The following is a 23,763-nucleotide window of genomic DNA, read 5'->3' as shown; positions in this document are numbered from 1 at the left end:
CAAGGTGAGAGGCAGGAGGTTTAGGGGGGATGTGAGGAAAAACCTTTTTACCCAGAGAGTGGTGACAGTCTGGAATTCACTGCCTGTGAGGCTGGGAGAGGCGGGTTGCCTCACATCCTTTAAAACGTACCTGGATGAGAAATTGGCACGTCAGAACATGCAAGGCTATGGGCCACGTGCTGGCAAATGGGATTAGGTAGGCAGGTCAGGTGTTTTTCATGTAGCGGTGCAGACTCGATGGGCCGAAGGGCCTTTTTTGTGCTGTAAACATCTATGACTAAACTCTACCTTTCACTTCCTTACCTATCCATGGAGCTGCAGGGTCTTTGGCCGCAGTTTGTTCACTTGCGTTTCTGCTTCGTCCGCACGCTCCTCTGCATTTTGCAGCTCGTGACGCATCTTTCGGAACTTTGAGAGGTTAACATTGGCGTGTTCCTCCTGCAGTTAGTAAAAGACAGAGCTTGTGTCGTAATCTATCCATGTTTGTCAGCTGTCCAGCTCACTGCAGACCTGTTACATGGTCACCAGACACTCTCACAGGCTCACTGAACATACCTTGTTACACTTTACTCTGTCTGAACACATGAATGCTTTATGCTGACAAATATACAACATATACAAGATATACAAATTCTCAGGGTGTTTGTTATTGCTAACAGGAGCAGACGGTAGGAAAATGTCATCCTTCGCCCCCTCACTTTGATAATCTCCCCTGATAGGCAACCACAACAGAGATCAGGGGCAGGATTCTCCGTCTCGCCGCAGCAGAAAGCCCCGGCCGGCAGCGGGATTTTCCATCTCACCAGCCGGCCAATGGGGTTTCCCATTGTGGGCAGCCCCACGCTGTCGGGAAATCCCTGGGCGTTGGTGCGCTGCCAACACAGCGGAAAATCCTGCCAGCGGAGAATCCTGCCAGCGGAGAGTCCTGCCAGCGGAGAGTCCTGCCAGCGGAGAATCCTGCCAGCGGAGAATCCTGCCAGCGGAGAGTCCAGCCAGCGGAGAGTCCAGCCAGCGGAGAGTCCTGCCAGCGGAGAGTCCTGCCAGCGGAGAGTCCAGCCAGCGGAGAGTCCAGCCACCGGAGAGTCCAGCCAGCGGAGAGTCCAGCCAGCGGAGAGTCCAGCCAGCGGAGAGTCCAGCCAGCGGAGAGTCCAGCCAGCGGAGAGTCCAGCCAGCGGAGAGTCCTGCCAGCGGAGAGTCCAGCCAGCGGAGAGTCCAGCCAGCGGAGAGTCCAGCCAGCGGAGAATCCTGCCAGCGGAGAGTCCTGCCAGCGGAGAGTCCAGCCAGCGGAGAATCCAGCCAGCGGAGAGTCCAGCCAGCGGAGAGTCCAGCCAGCGGAGAGTCCAGCCAGCTGTAAGGTTTTCGGGCAATTCGGCTCTTTTTGGACTGCCCAAGAATAAAACCCAGAGACTGTAAACTGACTTTTCAGCCAAGAGAACGTAACCAGATTTCCCAGCAGGCTTGGTCCGCCGAGCTGAGTAGGGGCATAGGTATTTACAAACCCCCCCCTTAGGAGCTACAAGGAAGAAGGAGCCAGACAACGAGATAAGATCAAAACACAGACAAAGGGGCACGGGAATACACAGGGGGCCTGCCTGCAAGCAGGACAATGGGATGGTCATAGCCCCATGCAGATGTAAATGACCTGGCCTCCACCAGAGCAGAATCCAATTAACACCCCATCAACATAGCAAGGTGAGAATAGCAGCCATCTCCGGAGCAGCTGGAAGACTTTTGAAAATCTTCACAAGAGAGCTTAACCTTGTTATCCTAAAAAGCAGACTGTCTGGGCTCAGTATATTGCGCTGGAAAAGCCCCTTGAAGATAAACGGTAGAAAAAACCAAGTTGGAGGCGGACCTGGGGGAGGTACTCCAATCTTGACAGAAGCCACCGGCAGGAACTCACTGGGAGGAGGGGGCGGAGTCGGCGCCAAATTCAAATCGCGGCAGGTCTGCCTGGCTGGAAGGAGCGGACCTGCGAGGAAAACCCGGAAGCAAACAGCTCTGACCGGCTCAAAGGGGGCGGGACCAGCGGGAACTTTAAACTTGGACTGATACAACGCAAAGGAGGAGGAAAACCCGGAAGTCGACAGCTCTGACCGGCTCAAAGGGGGCGGGACCAGCGGGAACTTTAAACCTTACCAATTCAATGCAAAAGGGGCTGGCCGAACACAGGAAAAAGCCAGGTAAAACGGATATAAAAGGGGCTGTGTTTCGATTGAGGGTCTCTTGGCTTGACCTCTCCACCTTTGACTTGACCTCTGCAGCCTGTGACTGTAAGTACCCTGCAGCAGCTTGCGAAACTCCCTTGACTTTGATAGTGGTTGAGGCTTTGGGGAAGGGGACTTGATTTGTGTTCTGTGTCATTGCTAAAACTGTGTAACAATAAGATTTTTCGTTGTGTCCGTTATAGTACTTTCTGAATAGACTTAGTTGTGTTAGAGTTTAAGATTTTATTATAATTTCTTCTGTTTGATGATTTTGACCTGGGTTTTGCAATAAACCTTGATTTGCTGATAATTGGAGTCGTTTAAATTCTTCAATCTCTCACCAGCGATCTCTGACCAAGTCATTGTTAAGATATTCCTCACCTTAATTCCGGGTTCAAGAATCTAGGGTCATCTTGAGCGATTCACTCAGGACAGGCTGCTGGTTAGGTAATAAACAGCAGTGTCCCATTCTCTCTCTTGGGAAAGCTACTCCAGCGAAGTAGGAACCGGGTGGGTGTTGCACCACTGGCAAGAGAGAGAATCACCTGGGCATTGGTAGGGGTCTGGATATCTGTGTGATATAAGCCTCAGGCTTCCGGTTAGGGATAAACGGCAGGCTTGATTCAGTGCTCTCTCCCGCGGAGGTGTCCCAGTGCGGCATCCCCTGGCCTCTGAAGTTTCAGTGCCAGCTGGAGAGAGACACACACAGATACTCAAACCCCAGATATCAGCCCAGTAGTGGAGTAGCAGAGATGGCACACTCTACAATGGCGACCACGAAGGGACCCCGGTGGCGTGGAGTATGTGACTTGGCAGAGGGGGTGAGGGAACGAAGTAAAATGGAGGAGAGAATCTTCTCGTATATGTGGCAAAAGGTCAACCTCACCAAACCTTGGGTCTCAGAACTAATCAATGCGGAGCAACCGGTAATGGCAGCGGCTGCATGGACGGAGAGTAAGGCACACAAAAGGCACTTGGAGAAGGCAGTTTGGCTGGTCTGCCTGTCCCAGCAGGTAGTCAAAACAGAGCAAAGGGTCGAAGAATTAGAGCAGGAGTTGGGAGAAGTGAGGGCCAGCGCAGGGGACAGCGCTAGCGCAGCGGAACGACTGCGGGAGGAATTGGCAGAAATTAAACGGGGCAGCCTACAGGAAAGCGAGTCTAACCGGTGCGAGAAGGACTATCTCCACTGCCAGATAGTGGAGGGTAAAGAAAAGGAACGGAGGCTCCAGGAACTCTATGCTCGGAGTACAGAGCAGTGTAGGAAGCTGGAGGGGAAGTTCCGAGACATCCAGGCAGCGTACCGAGTGGCTCGCGAGGAAGTAGGGGACTGTGCTCATGGGCCGTGCCAGGCACGAATAACGGAGTTGGAGGAGACCTTGTCCAAGGTCAGGGGACCTGGTAGGTCCAGGGGGGTTCCCTAGGGGCAAGGTGTTCCTCGCAGCGGATGATTCCCCAAAGGCCAAGGGGAATAGACCGCCTCCTGAGGCGCCGGGATTGTGTCCGGGTCGGCAGGGGGGGATCGGACTGCACGTTCAGGGGCAAGTCCAAGGGGGGTCGGCAGGGTACCCCCAGCTGGCGGCGTGTCCGCCTGGTTTCGTATGTGGGTCCCCATGGGATGGGGACAGACCGCTGCCTGGGATGCCGGTGATGGGGCCGGGTCAGCAGGTAGGGTTTGGACCGCCCGGTCAGGGGCAGGTCCAAGGGGGGTCAGTGGTGTATCCCCAGATAGCGGCGTCCCCTATATGGGTAGTTAGCCCGGGGACAGGGGGGCTACCCAACGGGGCAGGAGAGCTGGACAGTGGGGAGGAGGAGCAGGAACCCCAGGTAGGGCGGATGTGCCCTGTCAGGCAGAGAAGGTATGGTCCCCCGGCGGGGCTGGCAGATAGGGGACTGGTTGAGGGCGACATTGTCGTTCCCCATGGGGCATCCGCGCTCAGGGGGATGGTGGCCCACGTTCCCAGGCTAACTCCAAAAGGGGATCCGTCGCTTCATTTTATGGAGGTGGAGCAGGCAGCCAGCATTAATGACTGCGACGAGGGGGAACAAATAAGGATGCTCCTGATGACCCTAGATCCCCAACTATGCAGGGCAGTGACCTCCGGGAATGGGGGACGACCTGACACATGGGTGGCAGCACGGACTGCTGTTCTGGAGGCAATGGGCTTGAATCTGGGTAGCCCTTTCATGAGGGTGGGGGAAACCAAGCAGCAGCTAGGGGAATCGCCAAATATGTTCGCAGACAGGCTGTGGACTGTGTATGTGGAGGCGTGTGGGACTCCCGCGGATAGGCAGAATTTAGATGAGAGAACAGCCCACTGGCTGAAGACCCTAGTAGCTAACTGTCTCCCTCACGTTAGGGCAAAGGCCGAACACTGGTTCGACCCGCAGAGTCCGGACCTTAATGAGGAAGAGGTCCTTAGGAAACTTACCCTCGCATATCGTAATGGGGAGAGGGGTGAGGACAAGCCCCTTAAGGGTAGGGTGCATGAAATCGCGCCAGCAGCCCCTAAGAGAGAGTGGAAGCATGAGGGCACCCGGACCTCCGACAAGAAACCGGTATGCTACGGGTGTGGGAAGGCCGGGCATTTCAAGAGGGAATGTAAAAACCCTAGCAAGCAGGAGAGGGCTCCCGCAGTAGAGAGTCAGACCCCGGCGGCAGGAGCAGCTGCCCCGGAAACCATCGAGGTAAGTAAAATTTTAGCCCTTTTGCAAGGCTCAGGACAGGTGGCAATGGCAACGGGCCAGGGCCTGCCCGCACCCACACCACAAGAACCCGTATGACTACCCAGGGAGCAGCCTCAGGAAAAAGGGAGCGCAGGGGTAGTTCTAGCCCCAGACCCTGGTCCGGTCCAGGTGCAGGGTCCCATTCTGGAGGCTTCCTCAGCGGCTATTTGCAGTTTAAATCCCTTAAGGTGGGACCCATGCGAACGCCACATCAGTCAATTTAAATTGTTCCACCCCATAAGGGCAAGAAAGAGCAAGGTGGGGGGAAGACTGGGGGTGGTAGTGGAGAAACCCCCCGCAGAATTAACGACGGTGGGGGAGGTCCCTGACTCCACGGTCACACAACCGGTGACAAGGTGCTGTCCCGAAGGGGCAGTCCCAAAGAAAACGACAGTGCTGCAAGCACCCAGCCCAGGGACAGTAACGATTCCCAAGCCCTTACCTGTGGGTCAGGTGGCCTGCCTTAGTATAGAGGCTAAGGAGGCGGAGGAAGTGGAGGTATCACCTTGGGCTTGGGAACCAGTCAGGGGACGAAGGAGCAATCGGGTCTCCAAGCCCCCGGTAAGATGGTCCCCATCACACCTCCCTAGAACCCGGTCCCGCAGTAAGGGGGCCCGAGTAGAAGGGAGCGCTGAGGGGTCACCGAACCCTGTTGGGGAAGGAGAGGCAAGGGGCAGCCCGAACCCCCGGGAGGGGACGGTCTGGCCCGAGCCGTTGGACCAAACAGGTGAACTGCCCCAGTTTAGCGGGGCACAGTTTTAATTTGGCCACCCGGAGACGGGTGGCATTGTATATAGCATTCCCCCCCTGTTAGTTCTAATTAGTGTGTAGTGGTGTGTGGATTATTTAGGATCGTGGGATCACAGAAGCGCCTAGTGCAATGGTATAATGATGAAGCAGCAGGCACTAGGACCCTGGTGGAGCCGGGCTGTGGACACAGAACCACAGACAGGCTGCGGCAACTTCAAAGCGGGAGCTGCTGCTGCCGCCGGATAGCAGCAGGCACTAGGACCCTGGGGGAGCCGGGCTGTGGACACAGAACCACAGACAGGCTGCGGCAATTTCATGTTGATTTCACAACTTCAAAGCGGAAGCTGCTGCTGCCGCTGGATAGAACCCATGCACTTTAAGGTAGGTAGGTCTGTAGAGGCAAGGATGTGATTTGTCTGTTTTACAGATGGGGCAACCGACGATGTGGAGCTTGCTGATGATCTTGGCGATGGTGGGACCGGGAGAACTCCGCAGAGGCGAGACAGAAGAGTCCTTCGTCTACGGGTGCTCTGGCGGCAGAGCCCCTCTTGTCACTTCCAGACAGGGAGACCAGGTGGCCACAGAGCAGGCCCGCTACTCACACCTGGGGAGGTGGCCTGGGTGGCTGGGGTCGAACTCGACCAGGTACTCCAGCCACCAGAGCTTCACCTATGGAGAGGCCTCTGTACTCTGCGAGGAGATACAGGTGGCGACTGACCGGGTTAGGGTGACTGAGGGCAGGCGGGTGTGTTTAACCTGTGAGGGGGACGTTCCTTTGGGGAGATGGTGGGGGCTTAGGAAGCTGAGCCTGGACATGAGGGATCGGTCCTCGGACTGGGAACGCCTGGACAACAACACCTACCGGACCATCACGGGGTCACCGGGTAGGATCACCGTTTGCTGGGATAAGTGGTGGGCTTCTGACCAGGGCATTTATTTCTGTTTATGGGGGTCTACCAAGGCATGTCCACAAGGGGCATCGATCACTTTTGTAAGGTGATGGCAGAACCCAGGGAACGGGATGAATTGACCGCACTGGGGAGGGATGTGTAACGCCCAGGGAAGGGATGACTGTAAAAGCTACCGAACTGCTGGTTCAGGTAAAGCGACCCCTGCCCACAGCCCAACCGATCGACCCTCACAACTGTCCGATCACCACCAGGGGGGCCTGAGAATGGTTTAGTGTTTGTCCCCACAAAGAAAATGTTGTTCAAGGGGATACATTATGCTGTCGCCTCAGTTGGACTAAACCTCTCAGCTGCAGGTATCGACGACGGAGGAAAAATGAAGAGCCTTCAACGGGAAGAAGCGAAGTGCAGCCAAGAAAAGAGGATCCTCAGTGAAATAAAGAGATTCAAATGTAAATAGTTGTATGGATTCGCGGGTTTCAGTTACTTGATTGTGATATATGTACAGGGACCCTTACGTTTGGGGTTCCGGTGAAATGTGTGTTTGTTACTGTGTGTTTGAATTAAGTATGGTCTTGTCTTTCCCTTTCATTGAAATCAGGGGTAGCCTAGATTAAGGGAACTGTCTTGGGACTTGTAGTTTCGCATGATGTTGAGGGGGGCCTACGGTCCACACAAAAGGAAATGATTGCCCTTCACCTGTGTCGATACGGTCCAAGCAGGTAGGGACGTATCGAAGGGGCATCTGTAAGGTTTTCGGGCAATTCGGCCCTTTTTGGACTGCCCAAGAATAAAACCCAGAGACTGTAAACTGACTTTTCAGCCAAGAGAACGTAACCAGATTTCCCAGCAGGCTTGGTCCGCCGAGCTGAGTAGGGGCATAGGTATTTACAAACCCCCCCCTTAGGAGCTACAAGGAAGAAGGAGCCAGACAACGAGATAAGATCAAAACACAGACAAAGGGGCACGGGAATACACAGGGGGCCTGCCTGCAAGCAGGACAATGGGATGGTCATAGCCCCATGCAGATGTAAATGACCTGGCCTCCACCAGAGCAGAATCCAATTAACACCCCATCAACATAGCAAGGTGAGAATAGCAGCCATCTCCGGAGCAGCTGGAAGACTTTTGAAAATCTTCACAAGAAAGCTTAACCTTGTTATCCTAAAAAGCAGACTGTCTGGGCTCAGTATATTGCACTGGAAAAGCCCCTTGAAGATAAACGGTAGAAAAAACCAAGTTGGAGGCGGACCTGGGGGAGGTACTCCAATCTTGACAGAAGCCACCGGCAGGAACTCACTGGGAGGAGGGGGCGGAGTCGGCGCCAAATTCAAATCGCGGCAGGTCTGCCTGGCTGGAAGGAGCGGACCTGCGAGGAAAACCCGGAAGCAAACAGCTCTGACCGGCTCAAAGGGGGCGGGACCAGCGGGAACTTTAAACTTGGACTGATACAACGCAAAGGAGGAGGAAAACCCGGAAGTCGACAGCTCTGACCGGCTCAAAGGGGGCGGGACCAGCGGGAACTTTAAACCTTACCAATTCAATGCAAAAGGGGCTGGCCGAACACAGGAAAAAGCCAGGTAAAACGGATATAAAAGGGGCTGTGTTTCGATTGAGGGTCTCTTGGCTTGACCTCTCCACCTTTGACTTGACCTCTGCAGCCTGTGACTGTAAGTACCCTGCAGCAGCTTGCGAAACTCCCTTGACTTTGATAGTGGTTGAGGCTTTGGGGAAGGGGACTTGATTTGTGTTCTGTGTCATTGCTAAAACTGTGTAACAATAAGATTTTTCGTTGTGTCCGTTATAGTACTTTCTGAATAGACTTAGTTTGTGTTAGAGTTTAAGATTTTATTATAATTTCTTCTGTTTGATGATTTTGACCTGGGTTTTGCAATAAACCTTGATTTGCTGATAATTGGAGTCGTTTAAATTCTTCAATCTCTCACCAGCGATCTCTGACCAAGTCATTGTTAAGATATTCCTCACCTTAATTCCGGGTTCAAGAATCTAGGGTCATCTTGAGCGATTCACTCAGGACAGGCTGCTGGTTAGGTAATAAACAGCAGTGTCCCATTCTCTCTCTTGGGAAAGCTACTCCAGCGAAGTAGGAACCGGGTGGGTGTTGCACCACCGGCAAGAGAGAGAATCACCTGGGCATTGGTAGGGGTCTGGATATCTGTGTGATATAAGCATCAGGCTTCCGGTTAGGGATAAACGGCAGGCTTGATTCAGTGCTCTCTCCCGCGGAGGTGTCCCAGTGCGGCATCCCCTGGCCTCTGAAGTTTCAGTGCCAGCTGGAGAGAGACACACACAGATACTCAAACCCCAGATATCGGCCCAGTAGTGGAGTAGCAGAGATGGCACCCTCTACGTAGTGGAGTAGCAGAGATGGCACCCTCTACACAGCGGAGAGTCCAGCCAGCGGAGAGTCCAGCCAGCGGAGAGTCCAGCCAGCGGAGAGTCCAGCCAGCGGAGAGTCCTGCCAGCGGAGAGTCCAGCCAGCGGAGAGTCCAGCCAGCGGAGAGTCCAGCCAGCGGAGAGTCCAGCCAGCGGAGAGTCCAGCCAGCGGAGAGTCCAGCCAGCGGAGAATCCAGCCAGCGGAGAGTCCAGCCAGCGGAGAGTCCAGCCAGCGGAGAGTCCAGCCAGCGGAGAGTCCAGCCAGCGGAGAGTCCTGCCAGCGGAGAGTCCTGCCAGCGGAGAGTCCAGCCAGCGGAGAGTCCAGCCAGCGGAGAGTCCTGCCAGCGGAGAGTCCTGCCAGCGGAGAGTCCTGCCAGCGGAGAGTCCTGCCAGCGGAGAGTCCTGCCAGCGGAGAGTCCTGCCAGCGGAGAATCCTGCCAGCGGAGAGTCCAGCCAGCGGAGAGTCCAGCCAGCGGAGAGTCCAGCCAGCGGAGAGTCCAGCCAGCGGAGAATCCTGCCAGCGGAGAATCCTGCCAGCGGAGAATCCTGCCAGCGGAGAATCCAGCCAGCGGAGAGTCCTGCCAGCGGAGAATCCTGCCAGCGGAGAATCCTGCCAGCGGAGAGTCCAGCCAGCGGAGAATCCTGCCAGCGGAGAATCCTGCCAGCGGAGAGTCCAGCCAGCGGAGAGTCCAGCCAGCGGAGAATCCAGCCAGCGGAGAATCCAGCCAGAGGAGAATCCAGCCAGCGGAGAATCCAGCCAGCGGAGAGTCCAGCCAGCGGAGAGTCCAGCCAGCGGAGAGTCCAGCCAGCGGAGAGTCCAGCCAGCGGAGAGTCCAGCCAGCGGAGAGTCCAGCCAGCGGAGAGTCCAGCCAGCGGAGAGTCCAGCCAGCGGAGAGTCCAGCCAGCGGAGAGTCCAGCCAGCGGAGAGTCCAGCCAGCGGAGAGTCCAGCCAGCGGAGAGTCCAGCCAGCGGGGAGTCCAGCCAGCGGAGAATCCAGCCAGCGGAGAATCCAGCCAGCGGAGAATCCAGCCAGCGGAGAATCCAGCCAGCGGAGAATCAAGCCCCAGATTTTTAACATCTGCTCAGTCTGACTTTTTCATGCATTACTCAAACCGGGATGAACTTGAGACTAACAGCAGAATAAAGATCACTGTCTGGGGGCGCCCAGTAAAGGTTACTCGCTGGCTAGCCAACCCTTAAGTAACAGAGTTAAAATTACTAACTGCACAATAATTCCACAATTATTGGAATAAAAGTTACTCAGTGCCCAATATCCCCCAAGTACCTAAATTCAGATTACTCAATGCCCAGTAACACCAGGAGTACCTGAGTTAAGATTACTCACAGCCCAGTAACCCTCCGAGTACCTGAGTTAAGATTACTCACAGCCCAGTAACCCTGCGAGTACCTGAGTTAAGATTACTCACTGCCCAGAAACCCCACGAGTACCTGAGTTAAGATTACTCACAGCCTAGTAACCCCGCAAGTACCTGAGTTAAGATTACTCATGGCCCAGTAACCCCGCGAGTACCTGAGTTAAGATTACTCACGGCCCAGTAACCCCGCGAGTACCCGAGTTAAGATTACTCATGGCCCAGTAACCCTGCGAGTACCTGAGTTAAGATTACTCACGGCCCAGTAACCCTGCGAGTACCTGAATTAAGATTACTCACTACCCAGTAACCCTGCGAGTACCTGAGTTAAGATTACTCACGGCCCAGTAACCCTGCGAGTACCTGAGTTAAGATTACTCACGGCCCAGTAACCCCGCGAGTACCTGAGTTAAGATTACTCACGGCCTGCTCAGTTTGCTGCTTGTAATTCTTTATCCTCAGCTCCATTTGGTCGATGATTTCCTGCAGTCTTTTCAAATTCTTTTGATCTTCTTCAGACTGTTCAAAAATACCAGTAAATGATTTTTATGAAATATTAAAATCTCTTTGGAAGAATAAAGGCCAAACTGAATTGTCTTTTGCTGTGAAAAGATGAACACTTTATGAGTGACTCCTGCCCAGTCAGCCAGTTCACTCACCTTTATAAACAATTGCACTGCGGCGGGGAGGGCATGGGGCATTTTCCAGTCCTCGCCAGCGGGATTTTGCGTACCCTCTGAGGGCGTCCTCAGCGGCAGGACGGGCGAGTCCTGGCGGGAGTGGAAGACCCTGCCCGTGGCCAATCACAAGCCACCTCCGCCATGGGAAAACACACCGCTGGTGAGCTAGAAAACCGCGACCAGCCTGTGTAGACGCTGAAGAAACTGTCCAAGGATACTGGTATCTTTCTATATAAACATTCCATGTTATTATTGAATTTTCTGTATATAGATGACAGAAGGAAACCAGCAGAGTGCAAGAGGCTGGTGGCTAATGTAAAGGATTTAAAAAATCTTCCATAGGCAGCTTAATAGTAAAACATTGGTAAAAGGAGCTGAACCAACGAGGACACGGACGTTGGGACAAGTTGTTTTTTTAATGGAGAGCCAGTAGGTGGCAATTTCCTTTCTGAAGAAGGTGTAATCGCCACCTTGACCATCAAGCTGGCCTTGCCCTGCCCGCCAAGTCTCATTTGGGGCTCTGGCGTCAGAGGTCCCAGACAACGATAGCAGTACATCGATCCGGTCTGTCGATAAAGGGGTTGATCACGAGGCTCCTGATGTTCCAGGTCCCGAACTTTATTTTAAAGGGTGGAAGTTGCCTGCACGCAACTTCGGTTAATGTGGGGTGGCTATTGCATACCCGCTACTACACCTGGCTTTGTTCCAGGGCAAGGGAGCCCAAGACAACTGGACTATATAGACCTGGGACATACAAACATCCACTCAGTTGTGTGTGAAAAGGCAGCTCGCCAGCACCTCCTTATGGACAATTAGGAATGGGCAGTAAATGCTAGCCTCACCAATGATCACATCCAGCAAGTGAATGGATTTTTAAAAATCCTTTCCATCTCACAGTTGCGTGGAGTCACATTTGAATACCATTTCTCCAATAGTATAAATCCATTGCTAACGCAACAGAAAGAACCTCGGTACAGATACAGCTGGGGCCTGCAGAGTGGGGAGGGACGGGCAGAGGGCAGGGTCTGCACAGAAGGAGGAGGGGAGGGCAGGTTGTTGGGGGTGGGTGGTGTGGAATTAGCCACACCACTGGGCAGATCGTATTTTCTTCACAGCAGGTTGTGATGTGTCCTGTGAGACCTTAGCGAGACCTTGGTACCCTCATGCATCTGTCGCTGAAAGTAAGCGTGCAGGTACAGCAGGCAGTAAAGAAGGCAAATGGTATGTTGGCCTTCATTGCAAGAAGATTTGAGTAGGAATAGAGATGTTTTACTTTGTATAGAGCATTGTATAGATTGTATAGGGCATTGGTGAGGCCACACCTGGAGTATTGTGGGCAGTTCTGGTGTCCTTATCTGCGGAAGGATGTTCTTCTTGTGGAGGGAGTGCAGTGAAGGTTTACCAGACTGATTCCTGGGATGGCGGGACTGTCATATGAGGAGACACTAAGTCGGTTAGGATTATATTCATTGGAGTTTAGAAGCGTGAGAGGGGATCTCACAGAAACTTACAAAATTTGACAGGGTAGATTCAGAAAGAATGTTCCCGATGGTGGGGGAGTCCAGAACTAGGGGTCATAGTTTGAGGATAAGGGGTAAACCTTTTAGGACTGGGGTGAGGAGAAATGTCTTCACCCAGAGAATGGTGAATCTGTGGAATTCACTACCACAGAAAGTAGTCGAGGTCAAATTGTTGTGTATTTTGAAGAAGGAATTAGATATAGCTCTTGGGGCTAAAGGGATCAAGGGATATGGGGGGGGGGGAGGGGAAGGTGGGATCCGGATATTGATCATGATGACCAGCCATGATCATAATGAATGGCGGAGCAGGCTCGAAGGGCCGAATGGCCTCCTCCTGCCTCTATTTTCTGTGTTTCTATGTCCTCACTGAGCAGAATTGCACCACGATGAAGATACAGTCGGTTACCTGAAAGTTGAGTTCTTTAACACAGCGCTCCTGCTTCCTTAATCCTCTCTGTAACTCCGCATTTTTCTTCCTCTCAATGGAAATGTCCTCCTCCAACCCTCGAATCTGCAGTTTGAAAAATAATTCCCACAACTTATTTAAAGGGAGGTCACTGATTTGAACCGGCAATTTGATAACAAATAGAAGTCCCACGTTTTACACTCGTGAAGTTTTGAGGTTTTCCAAGTGTGAATCTGTGGAAGTTGCCGGAGGGGTTTCAGCTATCCAGGGGGAGTGGAGAGTTTACATGTTTGCAGTTAATACAATGAGTGCCAGGCTGTGCTTGGGGCATTTGGTTGTGCCAAGATTGTGTGTGGCATTGATAGTGCCAACATTGTCAATATGCCACCCAAGTAGAGGATCAACTGTTTCGGAAACTCACTGGACCAGTGAGTGCGCTATTGCTTGCAAAACCTGTGGTTAATAAGTACAGTTTTCTCTGGATACTGTATCGTGACAACCTGTTTTCCATATGCGCTACGCAATGAGAACACACAAACATAAAAAGGAGCAGTATTAGGCTATTCAGCCCCTCGAACCTGCTCCACCATTCAATAAGACCAAATGAGGATGTGATCATAGCCCTAACTCCACTTTGCTGCCTGTCGCCAATAACCCTCGACTTCCTTGTTGATCAGAAATATAAGAACATAAGAACTAGGAGCAGGAGTAGGCCATCTGGCCCCTCGAGCCTGCTCCGCCATTTAATGAGATCATGGCTGATCTTTTGTGGACTCAGCTCCACTTTCCGGCCCGAACACCATAACCCTTAATCCCTTTATTCTTCAAAAAACTATCTATCTTTATCTTAAAAACATTTAATGAAGGAGCCTCTACTGCTTCACTGGGCAAGGAATTCCATAGATTCACAACCCTTTGGGTGAAGAAGTTCCTCCTAAACTCAGTCCTAAATCTACTTCCCCTTATTTTGAGGCTATGCCCCCTAGTTCTGCTTTCACCCGCCAGTGGAAACAACCTGCCCGCATCTATCCTATCTATTCCCTTCATAATCTTATATGTTTCTATAAGATCCCCCCCTCATCCTTCTAAATTCCAACGAGTACAGTCCCAGTCTACTCAACCTCTCCTCGTAATCCAACCCCTTCAGCTCTGGGATTAACCTAGTGAATCTCCTCTGCACACCCTCCAGTGCCAGTACGTCCTTTCTCAAGTAAGGAGACCAAAACTGAACACAATACTCCAGGTGTGGCCTCACTAACACCTTATACAATTGCAGCAGAACCTCCCTAGTCTTAAACTCCATCCCTCTAGCAATGAAGGACAAAATTCCATTTGCCTTCTTAATCACCTGATTATAACTCGGTCTTGAATATATTCAATGACCCAGTCTCTCTATGGAAGACAATTCCAAACACTAACCACACTCTGAGAGGACAAATTCCTCATCATCATCTTGAATATGTTCGGGCACTAAGACCTCACGCTATATATAGGTATCCACATGGCTTCTTTGTCAAATTTTAAAAACTGGACAAGAACCTTTTAAAATGACTGAAGCTACATTTGTGACCCTCGAACTGCCAGAATCGCAGAAACTGGTACCTTGTTATCTGAAGAGACACTAATCATAGAATTTACAGTGCAGAAGGAGGCCATTCGGCCCATCGAGTCTGCACCGGCTCTTGGAAAGAGCACCCTACCCAAGGTCAACACCTCCACCCTTTCCCCATAACCCAGTAACCCCAGCCAACACTAGGGGCAATTTTGGACACTAAGGGCAATTTATCATGGCCAATCCACCTAACCTGCACATCTTTGGACTGTGGGAGGAAACCGGAGCACCCGGAGGAAACCCACGCACACACGGGGAGGATGTGCAGACTCCGCACAGACAGTGACCCAAGCCGGAATTGAACCTGGGACCCTGGAGCTGTGAAGCAATTGTGCTATCCACAATGCTACCATGCTGCCCTAGGCCAGCATTTATTCCCCATCCCTAACTGCCCCTGAACTGAATAGCTTGCTAGGGCATTTAAGAGTCAACCACATTGTTGTGGGTCTTGAATCACACGTAGGCCAGACCAGGAAAAGATGGCAGATTTCCTTCCCTGAAGGATATTAATGAACCAAATGGTTTTAAAAAATAAATTTATACTACCCAATTTTTTTTCTCCCCAATTAAGAGGCAATTTCGCATGGCCAATACACCTAACCTGCACATCTGTGGGTTTTGGGGGTGAAACCCTCGCAGACACTGGGAGAAGGTGCAAACTCCACACGGACAGTGACCTGGGGCCAGGATCAAACTCGGGTCCTCAACGCCATAGGCAGCAGTGCTAACCACTGGGCCACCTTGCCGTCCTGAACCAGAAGGGTTTTTACAACAATTGACAACGGAAATTTGAAATTTCCTGAATTTAAATTTCGCCATGCTGTGGTGGGATTCAAACCCAGGTCACGGAATCTGGATTATTAGTTCAATGACAATACCTCTATGCCACTGCCTCCCCCTTGTGTATGCAAATAAACTAACCCTTTGAGTTCATCCTCTCTCAACCTGTAATAAATCCATAACAGTTCTTGCCCCCCCCCCCCCCCCCCCCCCCCCCCCCCCCCCGCACAAGGGGAAACATCCTCTCAGCATCCGCCCAGTCAAGCCACCTCAGAATCTTATATGTTTCAATAAGATCACCTCTCATTCTTCTAACCTCCAATGTGTATCGGCCCAACCTGTTCAACCTTTCCTCATGAGAGCCTAGTGGGACTTCTCTGAACTGCTTCCAATACAAGTTTATCCGTGCTTCCGCAAGGAGACTAAAACTGTGCATAGTACTCTCGATGTGGCCTCACCAATTCCCTGTACAGATGGAGCAAGATTTCTCTACATCCTCCTTGCCATAAAGACCAACATTCCAATTGCCTTCCTGATTACTTGCTGTACCTGCTTACTCGGTGAAGGAGCAGCGCTCCGAAAGCTAGTGTTTGAAACAAACCTGTTGGACTTTAACCTGGTGTTGTAAGACTTCGTACTGTGCTCACCCCAGTCCAACGCCGGCATCTCCACATCACAGGTTTTTGAGATTCGTGTTTTCGGTCTTGCTTGCACACTGCTAGTTATTCAGTTCTGACGTCTCACCTGTGTCTGCATCTTGTGTAGCTGCTTCTTGCTGCTCTTCACTGCTCCAATCTCAGCCTCGTCCAGGCGTTCCTGCAAGTCTTTGGCCGTCAGTTCCAGGTTCTTTTTGGCATGTTCCAGATTCATGTTGACTTCCTGTTCTTTCTTCAGCTTCTCGGCCAGTGCTGTGACCTGAGCAATGAGAAAGACGTGCATTCAGCACCTTCCGAACTGGCCACCTTACTCACAGAGTTAGGGTGGGGGTGGGGAACTGAGACACCCTGTGGTGTACATGGAGCAATTATTACTACTCAAATATTCCACTCGGCAGCATTACTTGACACGTTTCCGCATGTATCAAACTATCAAGACAAGACAGAGAGATGGGGAGATTTGTTTGCCCAACCCGGGCCACAAGATTTCGCAAAGTTCAGCAAGAACAATGCCCTGAACAGTGGGTTATACAACTAAAATCTTCTTTTAATTTATATTTTGTTTGTTCATCAGATGTAATGTCATTGGCAAGATCAACATTTGTTGGCCATCCCTAATTGCCCAAGAGGTGGTGATGAGCCGGCAACTTGAACCACTACAGTCCATCTATTATAGGTACACCCACCATGCTGTCAGTGAGGGAGTTTCAGATGTTGACCCAGTGACAGTGAAGGACGGCGAAGTATTTCCAAGTCAGGATGATGAACTGCTTGAGGGAAACCTCCAGGTGGTCATCTTCCCATGTATCTGCTGCTCTTGTCCTTTTATGTGGGGGAGGACACAGGTTAGGAAGGTGCTGCCTAAGGAACCTTGGTGAGTTGCTGCAGTGCATCTTGTAGATGGTACACACGGCTGCCACTGTGCGTCACTGGTGGATGGATGAATGCGGTGGATGGGATGCCAATCAACTTTGTCCCGGATGACGTCGAGTTTTTTTTACATGTTGTCCATGGTGGACAGCCTTTGGGGGAGTGAGGAAGAATTCTCAGCTTTTGACCTGCTCTGGTAGCCACAGTATTTATATGGCTTCTCCAGTTCAGTTTCCAGTCAATGGTAACCTCCAGGATGTTGATGGTGAGGGAGGCAATGACTTAGTGATATTTTCACTGGGTTAGAGACGCGGGCAGGATGGTGAAATTTGAATTCAATCAAAAATCTGCAATTAGAAGTCTTGATAATGGCCATGAAATCATTGTTGCAGCACGGTAGCACAAGTGGCTAGCACTGGGGATCCACAGCGCCAGGGTCCCAGGTTCGATTCCCTGCTGGGTCACTGTCTGTGCGGAGTCTGCATGTTCTCCCCGTGTGCGCATGGGTTTCCTCCGGGTGCTCCGGTTTCCTCCCACAGTCCAAAGACGTGCAGGTTAGGTGGATTGGCCAGGCTAAATTGCCCTTAGTGACCAAAAAAGTTAGGAGGGGTTATTGGGTTATGGGGATAGGGTGGAAGTGAGGGCTTAAGTGGGTCGGTGCAGACTCAATGGGCCGAATGGCCTCCTTCTGCATTGTATGTTCTATGTTCTTTCCAATAAAACCCTATCTAGTCCACTAATGTCCTCCAGGAAGGGGAATCATTGCAGTTCTGATGACTGCAATGTGGCTGAGTTCTAAGTGTCCTTTGAAATGGCCGAACAAGTGGTTCAAGGGCAATTAGGGATGGACAATAAATGCTGGCCCTGCCTGCGCTGCCCACGCTCCAATCATTTAGACGAGCACAGTGGTTAGCACAGTTGCTTCACAGCTCCAGGGTCCCAGGTTCGATACCCCGCTGGGTCACTGTCTGTGCGGAGTCTGCACGTTCTCCGTGTGTCTGCATGGGTTTCCTCCGGGTGCTCCGGTTTCCTCCCACAAAGACGTGCAGGTTAGGTGGATTGGCCATGCTAAATTGCCCTTAGTTTCCAAAAATGTTAACTGAGGTTACTGGGTTACGGGGATAGGGTGGAGGTGTGGGCTCGGGAAGGGGGCTCTTTCCAAGGGCCGGTGCAGACTCGATAGGCCGAATGGTCTCCTTCTGCACTGTAAATTCTATGATTCTATTATCTGAATGGCCATAAATTAAGATAGGGGAATGTGCAACAAGGCCTGTGTGTCCTCATGCACCGGTCGCTGAGGGTAAGCACGCAGGTGCAACAGGCGGTGGAGAAAGCAAATGGTACGTTGGCCTTCATTGTGAGAGGACTCGAGTACAGGAGCATGGATGTGTTGCTGCAGTTATACAGGGCCTTGGTGAGGCCACACCTGGAACATTATGTGCAGTTTTGGTCTCCTTATCGGAGGAAGGATGTTCTAGCTAGAGAGGGAGTGCAGCGAAGGTTTACCAGACCGATTCCTGGGATGGCGGGGCCGACATACGAGGAGAGATGGAATCGGTTAGGATTGTATTCGCTGGAGTTTAGAAGAATATTGGGGGGGGGGGTTCTCATAGAAACCTATAAAATTTTAACAGGACTGGACAGGGTAGATGCAGGAAAGATGTTCCCGATGGTGGGGGTGTCCAGAACCAGGGTGATGCACAATCAATACTCTCGAGACAAAGAAGAGTCATATCTAATCGGCTTTAATCAGCTAGAACTGTACCCAGCAGCGATGATACAGAAAGTGAAGGCTGCTAGGACGGCATTGGTTCTTATACCCCGCCTCTCAGGGCGGGGCTATGTACATTATCCAATGGTAGACACCTCGGTCTAGCCAATGGTCATTCACCTCTCAGGTACTGCAATACCTGGTATTACCACACAGGGGTCACAGTCTGAGGGTACGGGGTAGACCATTTAGGACAGAGATGAGGAGAACTTTCTTCACCCAGAGAGTGGTGAGCCTCTGGAATTCGTTACCACAGGAAGTAGTCGAGTCCAAAACATTGCATGTTTTCAAGAAGCAGTTAGATATAGCACTTAGGGTGAAGGGGGTCAAAGGATATGGGGGGAAGGCGGGATAAGGTTATTGAGTTGGATGATCAGCCATGATCGTGATGAATGGCGGAGCGGGCAGGAAGGGCTGATTGGCCTCCCCCAGCTCCTATCTTCTATGTTTCAATGTATGAATATTTTTAAAGTTCAGCACCTTAATGCCATTGAATATCATGGTGAGATGGTCATTGTTTGTCACTTGTGAGGCACGAATTGTACTTGCCACTTCCTAACCCAATTTTAATCAACGTCAGGTTCAGGCTGGGGATTAAGTTGTGGAACGGGAAAATGAAGGAGCGTTTACCTCATTCTTCGCTTTCCTGAAGTTTTCTGCTTCTGCCCGGAATTCCTGCACCAATTTCTCAACTTGTTGATTCAGTTGTTCAACGTCATATTCATACTTTTTCTTCTGGTTTAGAAGGTTTATGTTCTGGGTGTGGAAAGGAGACAGTTTGAATTGATACGACAACTCTTGCAACCTCAGAAAATCCCCAAGTGCTTCCCAGCCAATCTGGTGAAATGCAGTCGCTGTCGTAATGTAGGGAAATGGGAGACCTTGCTGACGCACAGCGAGATTCCGCAACAGCAATTACATACATAATCTGTTCTGATGATGTTTGGTAAGGGTTGGGATAGCAGGGAGATCAGCCCTGATCTTCTGTGAATGATGTCCTGGGATCTTTTACGCACCTGTGAGATCAGATGGGGTCTGGGTTTATTGTCTCTGAAAGGCAGTGCAGCACTCCCTCAGTACTTCACCCGCTTGTCAGCCTTGATTTGTGCACCTAACACCTGGAGCAGGACTTGAACCCACAACCTTCTGATTCAGAGACAAGAGTGCTGCTCACTGAAGCATAGACTTTTACAGCACTAAAGAGGCCCTTTGTGTCTGCGATGACCATCAAGCACCTATCTATTCTAATCCCATTTTCCAGCACTTGGCCTTGTGTGCTATGACGTTTCTAAACATCTAAATGTTTCTTTTTTTAAACTTTTCCAATTACGGGGCACATTAGCGTGGCCAATCCAACCTACCCTGCACATCTTTGGCTTGTGGGGCTGAGACCCACGCAGACACGGGGAGAATGTGCAAACTCCGCACAGACAGTGACCCGGGGCCGGGATCGAACCCGGGTTCTCGGTGCCGTGAGGCAGCAGTGCTAACCACTGCGCCGCCGAGCCGCCCCTAAATAGTTCTTAAATGTTGTGAGGGTTCCCACCCTCTACCTTTCAGGCAGCGAGTTCCAGATTCCCACCCCTCTGCGTGAAAAGGGTTTTCCTCAAATCCCCCCTAAATCTCCTGCCGCTTAGCCTAAATCTATGCCCCCTGGGCTCCTCTACTAAGGGGAATAGTTTTTTCTTATCTACCTGATCCCTCAGAATTTTGTGCATCTCAATCAGGTTCCCCTCAGCCTTCTCTGCTGGAAGGAGAACTACCCCAGGTTAACCAGCCTCTCTTCATAGCTGAAACGCCCCAGGGGCAACATCCTGGTGGATTTCCTCTGCACCCTCTCTAGTCCGGTGACAGCCCAAATGGCCGACCCTGAGCATACAAGGGGTGGAGAAAGTAAACCAATCTTTTAAAGAATACCCCCACACACAAACTCAAACACCAAAGGCTGATTTGATCACAATTTGGCTGTGAACCGTCAGCCCCGAACCCGGATTCCATTCCGGATAATCCCAGGGATATCCACGGGATTCTGATGACATTCCGTCTCAATGTCGGCGGAAATCCCAGAGAAATGGCGTTCCCCGGAATTCCAATCATCTGCCTTACAGCGGGGGGGGGGGGGTTCTCTGTACGCGGAGTGGAAATTCCAAACGATATTCCTTAATTGGGCTCTTCCAGAGGACGGATGAGGCACTTCCCTGGGAAGGGTGGAGAATTGTTTGAAGCAGGAGAAGGTTCGGGATTGCCCGAGTAAATAATTAGCACCGAGAGATCTAAAGAGTCTGATGCTCTGGGAAAGACACAATGGGTTGTTCACGGTGAGGGTTTAAGTGGGTCGGTGCAGACTCGATGGGCTGAACGGCCTCCTTCTGCACTGTATGTTCTGTGTTCCATGTTCTAACCCGGAGCCACTGGGATACCTGAGAGAGAATCAATTCCGTCTTGTCCCTGCTCTCCTGCAGCTCCTTTTCCGCCGTTTTACAATTCCGTTCGGTGGTCTCCAGTGAGCTGCGGAGGGTCTCGAGCTCCGAGCTCAGAATGGCTCCACGTCGACTGGCCAGGTTCAATTCCTCCTTCAGCTCCTCGTTCTGCTGGGCAGTGGACTCCAGCTGAGCCTGCAGGTCCTGGCAAAGAGTGGTTAACATCGGGCACGGTTAATATGGTCAATTCACACGAGCCAATCACACTTCCCAATCCCACACATTCCCCAGCGCAGGTTCCAGAGAGAAGTATTCCTTTTTTAAATAGATTTGGAGTGCCCAATTCTTCTTTTTTCCAATTAGGGAGCAATTTAGCCTGGCCCATCCACCCACCCTGTACATCTTTTTGGGCCGTGGGGTTGAGACCCATTCAGACACGGGAAGGCGCACTCCACACGGGCAGTGACCCAGGGCCGGGATCGAACCCGGGTCCTCAGCGCCGTGAGGCAGCAGTGCTAACCTCTGCACCACCGTGCTGCCCTGGTAAAGTGAAGTATTCTAATTATATTGTCTTGTTGCAGTTTCATTGTGTAGGTTCAGAGATACCGGTCATCATTATTTCCAGCGAGCTGAATAAAATGTTATGAATTATAAATCGTAAAATGATACTGCTATCTGAAAGAACTGACCGATCAGTCCCACACATGATTGGTATACTGGACAGTGCAGAAAGAGGACATTCAGCCCGTCAGGACTCATCAGCTCCCTCCAACGACACTCCACCTAACCTCAGGTGTGTCAAAAGTCGCCAGAGGAGAAGAAATGGAACAGAGAGCAAAGACTGAGAGACGCTGGACTGACGGAGCGAGTGTGAGGGACACTGAATGAGAGTGAGGGGACACGGAGTGAGTGTGAGGGGACACGGAGTGAGTGTGAGGGACACGGGGGGAGTGTGAGGGACACGGAGTGAGAGTGAGGGACACGGAGTGAGAGTGAGGGGACACGGAGTGAGAGTGAGGGGACACGGAGTGAGAGTGAGGGGACACGGAGTGAGAGTGAGGGGACACGGAGTGAGTGTGAGGGACACAGAGTGAGTGTGAGGGACACTGAGTGAGTGTGAGGGACACTGAGTGAGTGTGAGGAGACACGGAGTGAGTGTGAGAGACGCGGAGTGAGTGTGAGGGACGCGGAGTGAGTGTGAGGGATGCGGAGTGAGTGTGAGGGACGCGGAGTGAGTGTGAGGGACGCGGAGTGAGTGTGAGGGACGCGGAGTGAGTGTGAGGGAATCGGAGTGAGTGTGAGGGAATCGGAGTGAGTGTGAGGGACGCGGAGTGAGTGTGAGGGACGCGGAGTGATTGTGATGGACACAGAGTGAGTGTGAGAGACATGGAGTGAGTGTGAGGGAGTGAATGTGAGGGACACAGTGAGTGTGATGGACACAGAGCGAGGGTGAGGGACGTGGACTGAGTGTGAGGGACGTGGACTGAGTGTGTGGGAGTGGGTGTGAGGGACACGGAGTGATTGTGAGGGAGTGAGTGTGAGGGACACGGAGTGAGTGTGAGGGACACGGACTGAGTGAGAGGGACACAATGTGAGTGTGAGTGACACGGAGTGATTGTGAGGGAGTGAGTGTGAGGGACACGGAGTGAGTGTGAGGGACACGGAGTGAGTGAGGGACACGGAGTGTGTGTGAGGGACACGCAGAGAGTGTGAGGGACACGGACTGAGTGTGAGGGACATGAAGAGAGTGAGAGGGACACGCAGAGAGTGTGAGGGACACGCAGAGAGTGTGAGGGACACGCAGAGAGTGTGAGGGACACGCAGAGAGTGTGAGGGACACGCAGAGAGTGTGAGGGACACGCAGAGAGTGTGAGGGACACGGACTGAGTGTGAGGGACACGCAGAGAGTGAGAGGGACACGGACTGAGTGTGAGGGACACGGACTGAGTGTGAGGGACACGGACTGAGTGTGAGGGACACGGACTGAGTGAGGGACACGGACTGAGTGTGAGGGACACGGACTGAGTGTGAGGGACACGCAGAGAGTGTGAGGGACACGCAGAGAGTGTGAGGGACACGCAGAGAGTGTGAGGGACACGCAGAGAGTGTGAGGGACACGGAGAGAGTGAGAGGGACACGCAGAGAGTGTGAGGGACACGCAGAGAGTGTGAGGGACACGCAGAGAGTGTGAGGGACACGCAGAGAGTGTGAGGGACACAGAGTGACACGGACTGAGAGAGGGACACGGACGGAGAGAGGGACACGGACGGAGAGAGGGACACGGACGGAGAGAGGGACACGGACGGAGAGAGGGACACGGACGGAGAGAGGGACACGGACGGAGAGAGGGACGCGGACGGAGAGAGGGACGCGGACGGAGAGAGGGACGCGGACGGAGAGAGGGACGCGGACGGAGAGAGGGACGCGGACGGAGAGAGGGACGCGGACGGAGAGAGGGACGCGGACGGAGAGAGGGACGCGGACTGAGAGAGGGACGCGGACTGAGAGAGGGACGCGGACTGAGAGAGGGACGCGGACTGAGAGAGGGACGCGGACTGAGAGAGGGACGCGGACTGAGAGAGGGACGCGGACTGAGAGAGGGACGCGGACTGAGAGAGGGACGCGGACTGAGAGAGGGACGCGGACTGAGAGAGGGACGCGGACTGAGAGAGGGACGCGGACTGAGAGA

At 52.3% G+C, this 23,763-nt stretch overlaps 1 pseudogene; it reads right to left on the bottom strand.

Moving 5' to 3' along the window:
• LOC140425676 (myosin-13-like) overlaps window positions 1-23,763 on the bottom strand; it is a 249,275-nt pseudogene that overhangs the window by 13,981 nt on the left and 211,531 nt on the right.

The sequence above is a fragment of the Scyliorhinus torazame genome, chromosome 6, assembly GCF_047496885.1.
Source record: "Scyliorhinus torazame isolate Kashiwa2021f chromosome 6, sScyTor2.1, whole genome shotgun sequence".
Classification (NCBI taxonomy): domain Eukaryota; kingdom Metazoa; phylum Chordata; class Chondrichthyes; order Carcharhiniformes; family Scyliorhinidae; genus Scyliorhinus; species Scyliorhinus torazame.
Note: the sequence above shows the minus strand (reverse complement) of the source record. Positions and strands in the feature narration are given on the sequence as shown.